General features: G+C 42.3%; 1 protein-coding gene across 1 annotated transcript in view; it reads left to right on the top strand.

Moving 5' to 3' along the window:
- Nucleotides 1-11,690, top strand: part of KATNAL1 (katanin catalytic subunit A1 like 1) — a 92,190-nt gene extending 80,500 nt beyond the window's left edge. The window contains exon 11 of the mRNA XM_034665032.1: nt 7,225-11,690. The gene's annotated coding sequence lies outside the window, so the exon portion shown is untranslated. The remainder of the gene's footprint in view (nt 1-7,224) is intronic.
- Nucleotides 11,691-13,732: the final 2,042 nt, after the last annotated feature.

Genomic DNA, 13,732 nt, shown 5'->3' with positions numbered 1-13,732 from the left:
AGTGGGGGAGGGGGGGTGGGGAGCAGGGCTTTTCTGCCTGTGACTAAATGGTCTTTGAGTTTTTGTGTTTGCTCTTAATAGCATTTTTACTCTTCTGTTAATCAGGCTGACCACCTTTATTCCTCTTCTGATGCCTACCTCCAGTCTGTAGTGAACCCAGTAAAACAGTCTTTAAAGGGCTTGTTAGAATTGTGGGTAAATTAGGAGTATGGCCATCTGGGGATGAGGAGGAGTAGGGAGCTGCACAGTCTTTGAGCTTTGGTGCTTTGTGTCATTTCTCTAGGCTGTGGCCTTTTGAGCTTTATCTTTGGCTCCCAGAAGTGTTCCTGGTAGACCCAAGTGTGAAGTAGATGATTATGCTTGATTATGTTGTCATGTCATTGTAGGATATTAGAGCTGGAAAGCGCCTAGCATCAATTCCAGGGCCCAGCCCATCTTGCTGTGACCATTACTGAGGGTTTGGTCTATTAAAGCCTATCAAGGAAAAGAACTAGGAAAATGGGACAAAAAATAGGAAACATTTGTGGCCACAGTCTTCCCACTCGCTTCTGTCCTTGCTGCTTTCTCCAGTGCAGGTCTCCAGTGCTGCCTGGTGATGTGACGTGGTGACTAGCTGATATGGTGGAGTGTGGACTAGCTGAATGTTGGGGTGTTTGCCCAGAGAAGCCAGGGAGGTAGTTGGAAACTGGGGGGGAAGGTATGAGCATTGCTTGGCCAGTGTCAGCTGCTGCCTTGCAAATGGATAGCCAGAAAGGGCAAGCGTGGGCTATCAACTCAGGCTTGGATTCTGGAGGCTAGGGCCAGCGTGCTTTCTTCCCTCCCTGACTGGACATGACCTCAGGCAGCTGCAGCTGGCCCAGACAGACACGGGGGTTCACCCGGGACGCGTCCGGCTCCTTACTCACCACCGCTGCTCCTGCCACACCAGTACACGTGGGAAAGGAATCAAGGGAGAGGAGCATTGTGTTCAGTGGCTACTTCCTATCTTTATGATCAGAGAAGCCTATGGCCAACTCTTCTCTAATTTTAATTCTCCTAAGGTCTTCTCTGGACCTTTCATATAAGTCTTGAGAGACGCTCAGCAGCAACCCAGGGCAAATGAAATTGGGAGCAATGACTTGGTGCAGTCCTCTTATCTTACAGGTGAAGACCCGAACCCAGAGAAATTTTACCATGTATTTTCAAGATCACATTTTGAACTGGGAAATGAGACTTGTATCTATTTTTGATCTTGAAGAATGCTGCAGATAAGCTTTAAAGAAAGTAAGCCAGACAGCAAAAACGTTCCTTAAGGACCTTTAAGCCTGATGAAGCATGATGCCAATACGATTATTTACCCAAGCTAGTGATACTTAATAAGAAATTGACGTCAGAGATTGGAACTAACATTTATAATGTTTGCTATGTGCTAGATACGTTGCCTATATTGTTTTATTAAATCTGTACATTAGCTGTAAGATATACCATTACTCTTTTTTTTGCAGAAGAGGAAACTGAGGTTTGTAGAGTGACTTGCTCTAGTCATTTGGCCCCTAAGAAGTGGAAGAAGGGATGGAATTAGGTCAGTTTGTTCCAGAGCCTATTCCTTTGTTTGCCATATTCCAAGATTCCTTTTAACAGTGTAAATGCAAAAGTACTCAATTCTTGAAATAAATGTTATATTCACTCATTTTTCTGAGGCTATTTAAAATTCATTCTTACCTTCTCTTTCCTATAATGCTTTTTTGGGGGAAAGATTTATTTATTTACTTAGAGTGGAGGGAGGGGCAGAGAGAGAGAGAGAACCCCCAAGCAGACTCCCCGCTGAGCATGGAGCCTGATGTGGGGCTCCATCCTAGGACCCTGAGATCATGACCCGGGCTGAAACCAGGAGCCAGATGCTCAACTGACTGAGCCACCCAGGCGCCCCACCTGTAATGCTTTTTTTTTTTTTTTTTTACCAGGAGACTTCTAGGCTCTTGTGTTGTGGGATTAAAATGAATTGGGGAATGTCACTGTCAGAGCTGTGTCAGAGTGTAAATGTACAGCTACTTGTTTTGCAGGACAGACTTTATTATATGAACCAGTCATTCTGAAAGTTTCCATGAGTTGTATTTAGACCACCAACTTAAGCGACATAAAGCTCTACCAGTTATTTTTATTAAGAAGATCCCTGACAGTGCTCTGCCCACTGGATGACAGCTCCAGAGTCATTAGCTGTATGTATGGTCACTGTCAAGTACCAGGAGAGCCACCTCCGTGTACTTGGCCCCAGTTCATTGTCTGTGTTCGAAGTGCTACCCCAGAGCTGAGTTTAGTTCTGAATGTTCAAAATGCTTTCCATTAGCACATCTTGAATAACTTTTTTAGACAAATAACTAATCATGGTATGACTACTGTGTTACAGAACATAAATCCTAAACTATAGTGTTAGTAATTATTATGTAATTAGAGATGGATGAATCAAGCTTCGTTTGCAATTTGTAAAATACCTCAAGCTATTTTTCAAACATTTTGAAATATGTTTTGTAACATTTCTCAAATGTACTTTACCAGGCATATTTCCTCTAATTTTTAAACCCTTGTGTATTTTAAGGGAAATTTAATCCATATGTTTCTGATTCATTTGCACTTAACTCATCAAAGTTATTTTTTAAGAACAATTTGGTTTCCAAGCAGCCTTAGGAACCCTTGTCATGAATTCCATCAGCCTTTTTTTTAAAAAGCCTTTTCCCCAGTCTAAACTTTTTTCCTCCAAAGATAAATGTGGATGAAATATTTCAGTTCGGTTTACAATGCAGAGCCCATATTTCAAAATCTAAGCTAGTTCTGAATTTGGTGTAATACGTTATTCTGCCTTTACTGAAAGAACTTGCTTCATTTGTTTCTCTTCAAAGCAGGTCTCTGCAAAGAGCTTGTAATAAATAACAGTGTGCTCTCTTGAAAACACAGTGCACTGACGTTTTCTGTACTGCCTTCCCAAATTCATAGCACCGGTGACAAATGTGGGTCCATCAGACATCAAATGAAATTAACTATTGGGGGGGATCCATTATGTACATGATGAATATGCACACATATTCAAATATACATGTATACATTCATAAAGTGCTTACATTCTTATAGATTATCTTCTTTGTTTTTACCTGTGCTTACAAACTCTAGCAAGACATAACTGTATTCTGAATTAAAATTAACAGTTTATTGGGAAACGACTGTAATTGTTCTCATCTCTCTCCAGAAATGCTTCTCACCTGAGATTTAGTTCAACAGGTTTGTGTTGCCTGGCAGTCGTTCTGCGAGCACAGCTTTTTGTGTAGTTTTAATTCAGCAGGGTGACTGTATGAAATCTTCCTAGAGAAAGGAAGGTCATTGCAGTGAAGGTAAAAGGAAATACGTTGCCAGCTAATTGGACAGCATGTCATACACCAGAGTGACTCTGGAAGAGATTTGCTGAAACATAGCAACAAAGGAAAGGGGGTGCTCAAGGCAGCTAGCAGCCACGTTCAGAAGTACTCACAGGAAGAGAAAGGTGCCATTTTCTTGGGGTCTCATTAGAGGATTGTGTGCAATACATATTTGCTAATCACAAGAAATAACCTCTTTAGCTCCTGTTCTTGGTGGAGACTATCATTTTTTCCCCCTGAGTTGTTTAATGTGGGATGAAAACGAAACATCTTTTCTGTACTTTTCAAAGCACACCAGTTGCTTATGTATTTTGCTAGTTAGTGCTGTAAATGAATTCTTAATATTTTAGGAAAAATTTTTATGATTGATGAATTCCTTTTAAGAATTAACACCTAATTTTTTTTAATTCAAACCAAAATGAAAAACCTCTTGTATGAGGGGATACTTTACCTTTTACCTTGTATTTTTCCATATGATAATTATACTTTACAAAGGAAATATGCTTATAAGATTTTTAAGGTAGTTTTTAAAAAGCAATATTTATAGAAATCAAGTCAGTGCCTGCTCTTCTGGCTCCCAAAAGCCCTTGGCCTATAAGTCAGTCGTGACTTGGCCCCATTTTGTTTGACTCCTGGGGCAGGATTGTGCTGGTCATTGTCACTGGTAACCTGGAACAGTGTTCTGCAAACTGCTGTGATGATGCCTCTCCATCAATGAGATATTTGTGAGTTTTCCACTCTGACTATATTGGTGGTTTGCAGAATATTTGTAATTTATGGTAGCATTTATAAGTAATTATAACCATATTCACAAAGTTAGAAAGTTTAGAGACTGTAAATATGAAAACACTGACAAATAATTTTATTGGTACAAAATGCCCTCTAAAAATTATGACGAATATTTGTACTGAGAGTCATGAGATTAAATCTACTCCATGGCCTCAGTGGGTACAGTGATTCAGTGTATTTCAGTGCTTAGTTTCATGATTGTTGTGGTGAAAAAGTTACTTCACAAAAGTGTATAGATCCAAGTGGAAGAAATAAATCATTGGCTGCAATTATAAGTCATGAGCTCCATTAAAAATGATTAAAAGATCATGCTCACTAATTATGTAAAAGTTTTCATATACCTTTGGCTAGATCTGTGAACCTCTTCATTTGGAAAGTTTTTAAAGAAATAGGAAATTTATTTCAAGGTTAAGTTGCAGATATTATAATTTTTAGTAAGAGACTCACTGTTTTTGGCAATGAAATCCTGGAACAGTGGAGAAACAGCTACAGGAGGTTAGGAACTGGGTCTTCCACCGGCCTGCGTCCCTGACCCGCAGGTGCCCAGGAATTCCAGTTCCCAGTCAGTCCCACCGGCGGTTTTCCCCAATTCTGCTCAGTCTGGTTGCGATCGTCCTTGAATGCCTTGGTACAAGTGTAATTCCTGTTGTGAGTTTTCCTCTTCCCAGTCTTACAGTAATTCCTCACTTGTAGATACGATGTGAATGTCACTGTCCATTTCTTCCTTTTCACTTCTCAGGGATCCCTGTGCCGATGTCCACAACTGTTTCTGTGGCTTCTGTTAAAACCTTCCCCTGCAGATGGGTCTGTTGTTGCCCTGCTCTTTCCATTGGCTCGGGGCCGCCTAAGGCGATGCTGTTCCTGGCTGGCCTCTCCTTGCTCATGGAGGAGGAGAAGGGCTCTTCAAAGTTAAATGCGAACGGAACTGTGGAAGGGAGAAGCAAGAGTCGAGCAGAGGTCCTTCATTTCTAACAGGAAAGTGTTAAGGTCTGAGAGGCAGATTAGAAGGGAGACTAGAGGAAGCAGGATATGGAGTTTTCAAAGGGAAGGAATCCTCATGTATTCTGTGACTAAGCAAAGCCTGCCACGAACCACAAACGTTTGGTCTTATTTTCACTGCGTGTACTCTGGACAGAGCCTCACTCCTGCTGTCTCGCTAGAGATCGGTCAGCCGTTTACACAAGGGGCTTTTGGCTGGATCACGAGAGGTGTTACCACTTCCAAACCGTGTGACTGTGGGCAGGTTACGTATCCTGTATCCTCTCTGTGCCTCTGTCATCCTGCCTGAAAATGGAGATGATAAGTAGACAGGACCATTGGGCAGATGAAATGAGATACTGAATTTGAAGTGCTTCTCAATTTCTGGCACTGTAAGAAATCCTCGGTAAATGTGTGCTAAGCTGGCACACGACAGGCTTTCCCAGAGCCAGTTGCTGAATATTAAGGAATGCTGCAAGTGTTCTAACCATCGATAGCTTGGAATTGGATTCAATGGGCGTATTTATACCACGGAAGTCAGCAAACACTCCAAGTCAAGGCTGCCTCTGCACACCCCCTTAGAGAGCCAGTTTACCAGCTCAGCTCTGGTTAGCTGTTTTTATTTTGTGTGAATTTTTTTCTTTTTTCTCTGCAAGTAAAGCAGCCCTGGATGCCTAGTCTAGCTCTTTGTCAATCCCTCTGAAATAAGTAGATGCAGGCATGAATAATATTCCTAACCCTTGCCAGTCATAGTGAACAGGGTCAGATTGATTCGCATTGAGGCATTTTTGACTCGGGGTGAATGGCTGTTTGGGATCCTTCCAAATCAGGACCACTCTGTTTTCTGAGCTAGACTTTACTCCAGTACCTTTATCGCAGTGTAGTAGAAATCTGAGGACACCAGAAATAGACCAAAGTGTTGTACTACTCTTTTATTCCCTGACAAATACAGCCTGAGCCCTATCTAGGCAATGTCCACACTGCTTTCAGCCTTTTGCTAAAAGTGAGATTCTTTAATTGTCCAGAAGGTTCTGAACCCCAGAACTGGCATGGCCTACCTAGTGGTTGTAGACATGTGTACATAGAAGTGTTTTGCCAGGCATTTGTGAGAACTCTTTGGCTATTTTTCTAGCAAACGTGGTAGGGGCAAGAGGAAGAGAGGATTCTGTTCTCACTTCTTTTAATACCTTTCCTGATCCAAAAATTGGAGTTTAGTGGTAGCACTCAATTAGAACTCTTCTTAGCCTCAGTTAGCACACCATCACATTTCTCCCTATTACAATAGAAACAGAAAAGCAAGCATGATTTCTCAACAAAGAGGCTCTTTATATCAGGAATTTACAAGCTACTTGCTGTTTTTCTAGTTGCAAATACATGCACACCTTCTGGAGGATCACAAGATCCTTGTGTATCTTGCTTAAAAATCACCCACTGGAGTTGTAGTTTGTTAGCCCCACTTGCTTTTCACAAGGAGGAAAAAGTGTTACATGATGCCAGAGGGTCTCAGGTTCCATAGAGTGGAGCTTTCCAAGGTTTTCCGGGTATAGGAGGTTTTCTATGCAATGCGTGAGGGATTATGTAGGAAGGGGGTCTGGAAGATCTAGCCAAGACTTTTTTTCCCCCATCTATTCTAATTTGAATCTTATAGAAAGATTATGTATGTAGGTCTATTTAGACCTTTATTAAGTCATTCAACTTACTGAATGCCCAGCAGATTCTAGATAGGACTCCTGCTTTAAGGAACTTGTCCTGCTAGAGAAAGCCTGGAAACAAACCCTCTCACAATACTATGCATCGGTAACAGTGAGCATGTGATTGAGAAGCGGTGTGGAGAAGGAAAAGGACAAAGAAGGCTTCGCAGAGGACGTGATGTCAGCCACGTTCTGAAGCATGAAGAGGAGTTTGGCAGGTGGCAAGGGAAGGAGCACTAATCCAGGTAGAGATAGCCGTCATCTTCCTGGTGACTTGTATCCGAGTGACGGTTGCCTTTTATTAGAGCAAGTTCTTAAACACTGCTGTTTGTGGGTAGGGAGCAATGTAATCATTGCTTCTTGTACTTGGTATGTTGTAGGTTCTCACATCCCCAGTGGGCGAGGAGAATCTATAATCGTACAAGAAGGTCTCCTTTCCTCATTGTGACCCTGCAAGCAAAACCGTTCTGAGGAACACTGATGTGAAGAAACGTGTTCACTGCAGGATGATGGCAAGGCTTGGATTTGAAATCCGCTCCTAAGCAGAAAACCTAGAGCAAAATTGGGTGTCTAGTCTATGGACATGGTCTAAGTAAACACAAATTTCATTTCCTTTTATTTCCAAGTCGCTTCAAGGCACCTTATTGTGATTGCTGGTTATAGTGTTGTTGATAAACTGCTTGGCCTGCGTGCTCTACCGGGATGGTGGCTGCCCTGGCCACGGCTGGCCGTGGAGACACAGCCACAGTGCTCCTCTCAGTGGTTTGATTCGTATGTGCCATAGATGATGACACAGTTCTGCAGTCACAGTCTCTTCCCAGTGCTACATAATTCCCCCTTGTTTTTCCAGGTTCACGTGCAGTCTCTTAGTCCGTCTTGGAGTCGTCTGTAGGATAGATTTTTTTCCCTGTAAGAACCAAGCCTACTTTGTAAATCAAAAGGCACTTCTTAATTTGCAGTTGTATATTAAATTCACACATTTCAGATTGAAATTCGCACACAATCTATTTTGCATTACTCACACTTAATAGTAATTTCTTTTGGCTATTGCCCTCAGGCTATATAGGAATGAAAAAAATAGATTTGAGCTCTTTATTTCGACTATGTTCACAGATTGTAAATCTAATTAATTCTGATTTTTTTTCCCTCTTAAAGTAACATACACATTACTTTCTGAACCAAGTCTGATTAAGTAGGGACAGGTTTGCCTTATAACCATGTTCGTTTTACCTAAATTATGCTGTCAATTCATTTGGAAAATTCACCTGTTTTTCTGCCCTAATTTGCTGCATCAGGTTGATGTGTGCCACTAATAGATATGGTATTCACCTGTGAAATGGTGGGGAGAATTATGTCCAGATTAGATAATGCTTTAAGATTGACCTATTTCAGGGTTGGAAGGGACCTTACAGATCATTGAGTCCAGTGTTTCTCGTACTGAGCTAGAGAAACCATTTGTTCTTTGAGAAATGTTTAAATACTGTGTTTTCACTAGATGAACAACCACAAAAAATATAAGCACAGACCTCTCTGAATGGAGAACTACCATGAGATTTCAAAGGTTGTATGACTTGGCTCCAGGATCAAGGTTTCCTGTAGACCTAAAGGAATTTTGCAATCAGGCAGTATCCTGGGGCCTCTGGATGGCGAGACCAGGGTCTCTCTTCATCACGTTGGACTCCTATTAGATATGTGGTGAATTGAGGGCATAGCTCGGATGGCAGTATCATGCCATCCCCAAATTCCTGTGGGAGGCAGCTGGTGTTACATATTTGAATTGTTTTATATTTCTGGCATCCCTGGTGCTATCTGAATTATAAGGTGGCTGTGGCCAGGAGCTTCCATTCTAAGAGTCCATGATAGCCAAGCAATTCTTGTCATTCTTTGAGTCTTTATCAGATGTGCCCAGTGGTGGGTGGTGGATCAGTCAGCTTTCTCTAGGTAAGACAGATAATGAAGCAACCCAACACGTTGGTGGCTTGTATGTCTTATTCACATAGCTATGTCATCGGCAGCTCTTCTTTGGCTGTGATTCCGCTCCCTGCATCGTCTTCATTTTGTGATCCATGATGCCTTCAGTAGCCCCCCTATCCTCATGACATAAGGGAAAGAGGAAAAGGGCTCAGAAGCATTCAAAAGTTCTTAACTTCAGATGGTGCATGCATTACATCTGCTGTTTCATTGGTCAGAGCAAGTCATGTGCTCAAAGCCATTGTCAGTGAAACTGGCAAATATTATTCTCTCCACAAGGTGTCACATGGCAGTAGGTGGAGATGTATAATCCTCTTCCAGGGAAGAGGTTGAATAATTGGGAACAATAATACACTCCACCATCTGTGACGTCCAGCCACCCATGCAATGGTCCACCTCACAGTTACTCATCGTGCTGGGTGACCAGACTGTTCAATTTGGCTTCCTGTTTTTAATTCTCATTTTTCCTTATTTGAAGGTTTTAGAATTGGGACGCCAGACAGCTTTAGGGCCGAGTGGACACTGAGAGACCTTGTCTTGTGCTCTTCTTTTTCTTGTCAAGGAACTGAGGCCTGTTGAGGTGATTGGCCCAAGATCACATGGCCAGACTTCACTACAGTACTCTCCTCACAACACCCACTTGTGAAAAATGTTAGACAGGAATTTCTGCTTTGCTAATTGTAAAAGAAAACCCCTTTGTTTTTCCTGAAATCATTCCCCATCTGAGAGACCAAGAAATACAACAGAACCTGAGTGGTCGATCTTGGAATGAAAACTGACTCAGTTTTCTATCCATTTTCTTTCCAGCCACATTTGTGTTAGAGGCAACCTATTTACATTTATTCTCTAGCCTCAACAGAGCACCAGGAGTTGTTCAGTACTATAGTAAGTCACAGTTCCTGCCAAGGCAAATCGTGTGTCTATTGTATAAATAGTCTGCACCCTGTGCTTATTTGATTTAAAATAAAACCTGTATGTAGTACGCGGTATGTTTCCTTCCAGCCTTTGTGTGGGGGAGCAGTAGGTGGATGACTGCTGATGCTAGAGACATGAAACGGGGGGCGAGCTGTGCAGTGGGTATTCCTTGGGCTTCTGATGTCCTCGTGGTGCTCAACTGATAAAAATAACCTGGAACTGCTGGTGGGAAATGTGGATGACTTTTCTTCAGCCACTGACTTTCCCAGCGCCCCACCTCTGCTCTTCAGAGATTTCACATTCTGAGGTCAATGACCAATGAAAATGTGATAAAATAGATGGAAGTGACTGGAGGAGCTCCTGGGCAGAGGACTGTAGTTGGGGAACAACAGAAAGAGGCAAAACAGATTCTGCCGCTCTTTGGGGATGGGATGGTTATGGGGGAGACAGAAGTGCTTATTTCACGAGAGGCTGACAAGTAAGATTCAAAAGGAGAGTACATGGGATGATGGCTTGTGTGGCCCAGTGAGCCTTTCAGGTACAGTGCACTCCTTTCCCTGAGGGGAAGCTTGCAGGCCAGCACCTGTAGGTGAATGACGGTACAAATCTTGGCCAGCCGTTCTAAAATCTCTTAGAACTGTGACCAGAACAATTCAAATGTGTTTCTTAGACAACACAGGTCACGAAGCGCCCGGTGTATCTTGTAGAGCTTCAGCACGGTGCAGGTTAAACGGCATGTAGGGCAGAAAGAGCACCCCTTCCCCGAACACAGTTTCCACCTGTAGCCTATGACAGGGAAAGGGAAGAGGAGGAACGGACCTACCGAAAGGGAGTTAATTGGAAACTGCTCTGGCATGTGGAGGCTGGAGGCAAGATTAATCTGATTTGATTTTGAAAAGGCCCATTTCTGTTTTTTTCTCTTCCTTTCACCTCCTACAACATTTTGTCCCTTTGACTCAGGTGCCTAATTGTGTTTTCCAAAACCTCATCTTTTGACATCCCACTCAGCCTGCTCCACGTTGCATCAAAACAATCTCTCCATCCACCGTGTCAGTGAGAGTGCCCTTTCCCTAGGTGCTAGGTGGTAGGAAAGCCATCTGACTAAATTTTATGACACGTATTGACATTGGCACTTTTTTTTTTTTAAAGACTGTATTTATTTATTTGACAGCCAGCGAGAGAGGGAAACACAAGCAGGGGGAGTGGGAGAGGAAGAAGCAGGCTCCCAGTGGAGGAGCCTGATGTGGGGCTCAATCCCAGAACGCCAGGATCATGCCCTGAGCCGAAGGCAGATGCTTAACGACTGAGCCACCCAGGCGCCCCGACATTGTGACACTTTGTGTAATTTACTTCCTCAGCTTGCTTTCCCCAATCTTTCCTTTCTTCGGCTGCAATTCTGAATCACGCCTAGGTATAAACCTTGAATACATCAAGGTTCTAGATAATCAGTTAGGGTGATTATCAGAACCATTTGGGGAGCTTTTAAAAATACACATGCCTGTACGCCCTCCCTTGAGATCCTGATTTTGCAGGCTTTGGAGTGATCTAGGTGTCTGAATTTTTAAAAAGCTTCCTGGATGATTTTAACTGAATCATCGATTTCTTTGCTTCCCTGGTAAAGAAATCTTACATAGGGAGGTCTGGTTTCTCTTGTTGCTTGCCATTCTTGAGGGAGGCACTATCTTTCACCTTAGTATCTTAGTAATCCTCCTAAAATCAGCTTTAGTTGATTTTAGTTGATTTTGATTTTTAAAATTCTTTGGTTACTTTTAGAAGAACCAAACAGATATTCTTAGATTCTCTTCTCCCTGCCCAAATTCCTAGCTCGTAAATTCATCCACCTCCAGGGATTGGAAACACTACCGTGCTTGGAATTGCTTGATTTAAAGAAGGGCAAAACCTACTCTTAGACCTGACCTTATTAGATGGTCCAAATTCCCTTCCCCTATCGCTTCTTCCTTTTTTAGGACCTCTCTTTACCTACCTCTAACCCCAGGAGTTTTTTACTGTGTAAGAAGGTTATTTCAATTGTTGTGAATGTCTTATCACTCCTATTTAATTACCACTCGCACAAACATGGCAATCATGGCTATGCATTTCATTAAAATGTATTAGATTTGCTTTGTTTTAGGTTTTATTTAATGCTAACACTGAACTGTGTTTAATTGTTGCTCTGATACCATGCCTGTCTACTCAAAAATTAATAAAACAAAATGGGACAGTTGTCTGGTAACATTTCATTTGTATTTGACTGACAGTTTGGCACTATTGCAACGAAACCCAGGTGTAAACAACAGGCCTGAGTTTCCTAGGCTGGCTAGAGCCAGATAGTTGGGCATTCTCATCTTTCATTTGGAATTTTAAAGCAATTGCAATCTCCCCAACTTTCTACCAAGGTAGAGGGGTGTATGTGTGTGTATGTATATGCCTTTGAGGGTGGAAGAGGGATCTTTGCCAAGACTTTTGGCAACATCTCCAACCATGTCCTTATGGACAAAGTAGAGTGATGTAACCTGAATGATAGTTACATGGGTTCTTGGCTAAAAGAATGACTGTATCAAAGGGTATTAATTAATCGATCTGTGCTGCACTGGAAAGAAGGCTTACTACCATGCCAAAGGACCTTGTACATGACCCTGTTCCCCAAGTGTTTTGGTAGAAGGTGAGGATGAAGATATCAAATTTCTAGATAGCCCAAAGCTGGGAAGGAGAGATTATATTGAAGATTATTGAACACCATTTAAAAAGAGCTCAGTAGGTGGAAGGAAGAGCTGGAATGAGCAAAATGAAATGTAAAGAGTTGAAATGAGGTAGAAACAGATGTAAAATCCTATACTTAATCAATTGCGTGTTGCACAACGGGGAGGCCTGGTATAAGGGTCACTACATTGACAGAGGCCTTTGGCAGTATGTGTTACTTGAGGGGGCTCCAACTTCCCAGAAGTGTGTCGTGAGATGCCCAGAGGACCTCCAGGCAGGTCAGTGGATCGGGGTCTCTTGAGGGCCTTGGTTGTCTAAGCTAGTGAGAAAAACCTTGGAACTGCCCATACCCACCCAATAATCCACCATTCACGGCACGTCGCACCTCTCTTCGTACTTATCACAGTACATTACAGTTAAGTTCTTGTGCATCTGTCTTGGCTTCTTAAACTTCAGGGTAAAGACCATGGTTTACCCCATTCCAAGTACCCAGGGCCAAATGCCTGACACAGACACAGACTGGGGAGCCCAGGAAGTCTCCACAGGCAGGGGTTTTTGTCCATTTGTTCACTGCTGCAACCACGGGACTCAGAACAGTGCTTGGCATAAGGTAAGACTCAATACGTATTTAAAGAATGAAGGACACATACAGATGTTAGTAAGTCTTAGCCATTCATTCTCAATGTGGTTGTGGCATGTCCTGTTAGTAAGGCACTACTTGGCTATTCTAAAACCCTCAGGAGCTTCACATCTTTTTTCTTTTGCTTCTCAGTTCTTAGTCTAGTCTCATCTCTGAGTACATTGGGCATTTGCTCAGAAAAGCCCAGATAGGGCAAAAAAGTTTGATGATTCTTTGAAAAGGTATACTCCAGATGTAATGAATTCATCACTGGCAGGAAGTTAAGTGCCAGGTTGAAGTCAGATGGATCTGGGTTCACGTTCTATCTTGGACAGCTTATTTATGAGATTTATGACTTTGTATAAAATCTCCTATTTTCTTGAAGCCTTGGTTTTCTCTCCTAAAAGGGTAGATACTATACATATAACACAAAGTACCATCTCAATAAATGTCACTATTATTGTTACTATTTCGCCAAGGCCATGGCTCAAGTAGGAGCCATGAATAGAAAGGGAGAAAACTCTAGGAAGAAATCAAGGAAAAAGAAATCAAAAACTGCTAAACGCTTGCCTTCAAGGTTTACTTCTTTTGTATGTCAAAGCACCTGCTCCTATTAGACACGTAAGCTCCTCAGGGTGGGGGTGGGAATAGAGGCCCTGCATTGCAGGGAGCTAACGTCTCCA

This window comes from Ailuropoda melanoleuca, chromosome 7, assembly GCF_002007445.2.
Source record: "Ailuropoda melanoleuca isolate Jingjing chromosome 7, ASM200744v2, whole genome shotgun sequence".
In the NCBI taxonomy this organism is placed as follows: domain Eukaryota; kingdom Metazoa; phylum Chordata; class Mammalia; order Carnivora; family Ursidae; genus Ailuropoda; species Ailuropoda melanoleuca.
The sequence above is the reverse complement of the archived record's forward strand: the minus strand, read 5'-3'. Positions and strand labels throughout refer to the sequence as shown.